The sequence below is a fragment of the Chrysochloris asiatica genome, unplaced genomic scaffold, assembly GCF_000296735.1.
Source record: "Chrysochloris asiatica unplaced genomic scaffold, ChrAsi1.0 scaffold00735, whole genome shotgun sequence".
Classification (NCBI taxonomy): domain Eukaryota; kingdom Metazoa; phylum Chordata; class Mammalia; order Afrosoricida; family Chrysochloridae; genus Chrysochloris; species Chrysochloris asiatica.
In genome coordinates, this window is record NW_006409253.1 from 46,093 (window position 1) to 48,189 (window position 2,097).

Below are 2,097 nucleotides of genomic sequence, written 5' to 3' on the forward strand. Positions count from 1 at the left end.
GCTGTTATTGTTGGTGTGAGATGATATCTCATTGTTGTTTTGATTTGCATCTCTCAAAGATGAGGTTTTCTACTCCTGTAAAGATTTACACCCTTGGAAACCCTGTACAGGGTCGCTATGGGTTGGAACCTACTCTACGACACTTAACAACAACAACAATGGTTCCCAAAATATTTTGAGGTACCTCTCTCTTCATGGGGGAAATATCAGGGAAAGTTTAGGACCTCTGGGCCTTAGGCCTCTCTTACCCTGGCTTCATATCCACCCTTTGCCTTGAGTCCTCTCCTACCAGAAAGGGATCAAGAAAGGGGGAAGGATATCTCTAGTCCAACAGGAATAGTAACCCAGAGAAGAAGAGCCTGGGGACAAAGATAAGGATATCAGGACCTGAAACCCTAATAGAAACAGCTGGCCATAAGCAGACAACCCATGATGATAAAGCCTAAAAGCTGACAACTGCAGAAGGCACTCCCTTTCCAAAAAGCCTGAGCCTTTTTACTAAAAAAAGATGAATATTCAACATTCTACTCCTCCTAATCAATATGTATTAGCCCACTCTTACAGAAAGAGACCCCATATCTTTATAAGCATGTGCACCCCAATCCCAAAGGGCCTTCTCCACTCATGGAAAAAGACCAGCTTCTCTCTCTGAAGTGTATTTTCGTTTAGCAATAAAGAGCTTGTAAGTGAATGCTTACTTTTGGGTGTGACTGAGAAGCAGAACTCGGTACTACTAATTTTTTAGAAACCCCCACCCCTCTGAGAGCAAGAGCGACCAGTGAAAATGTGACACTTGCTGCCACTCAGTCAACCTCTTCACTGTGCACCAGGCACAAAGATGGAGAAGATATGGAATACAATGATTACAGTGGGTCATGCTACAAAGGGATGCCCCAAGTGGAGACTTAGGAGAGTGGGCAGTCAGCTGACTGGGAGACTAGAAAAAAGGAAGAAGCATCTAAAGTGTTCATTGAATGATACGTTAGCCATGTTGGAGTCTGGAAAGGGAGAGTATTCTGGGCTAATCTGGGACATTTAAGAGACTTAATGGGGTTGGTATGCTGGAGGGTGGTGGGTATAGATAATAGAAGGCATTGGGAAACCAGGAAGTTGGAGGGGTCCAGATTGTGAATTCTGCCACACAGAAGAGATAGGAACCCAATCTTGGGGTCAGTGGTGGTGGTGGTGGGAGGGCTTTGTAACGAATAACAAAAGTCTGTAGTTTAAACACATAAACCTGCAGAGGCACACAAGTTAGATGGGAAGAGGAGAGAAGAAGGAAGACCTGGGGCAGTGATGAATTTGTGACCTTAACCCCTGTAAAGCTTTCTCTTCCTCTTTAGTGAAATGAAGAATGTAATTGTCTCTATCTCTCAGTTATTTTGAGGTTTGTTGCATTGTTGTTAAGTGCCGTTGATTCAGTTGCGACCCATAGTGACCCTGTATAGGGTTTCCAAGGACTGGCTGGTAAGCTTGAACCACCAACCTTGCAGTTCAAATCGACTTTGCAGTCCAGCGCATTAACCCACAGTGCCACACCCAGACTCCACACCACACCAGACAATGCATTACAACTATGTCAAACAGCATTATGCTTGAAGACAGGTAGTTCTGCCTAGTGATCAAACATACAGGTCTTTCTGCCATTCCAACCTGGGTTTGTGTCCTAGTCATGTTAGGTGGTATACTTTAAATCTAGGTAAGACAGGAGGATGAGGAGGAGGGAATGATAAACGAGAGAGGGTCTGATAGGATTTCCCATGTGGAATGTGTGAGGGGCAATGAAACCTCTGGGGAATATGGGTTCCTTACTGCAATTCCAAGAAATAATCTAGCTTTGGAGGGGATGAATTTGAGGAGCGTTGTTGTTGTTAGGTGCCATTAAGTCTGTACCGACCCATAGTGACCCTATGCACAGCAGAACGAAACACTGCCCGATTTTGGGCCAACCTCACTACTGTTGCCACGCTTGAGTCCATCCATGCTGCCACTTTGCCAATCCATCTCATTGGTGATCTTACTCTTTTTCTCTGACCAAACATAATATCCTTTTCCAGTGACTGGTCCCTCCTGACAATATATCTGAAGTATGAGAGA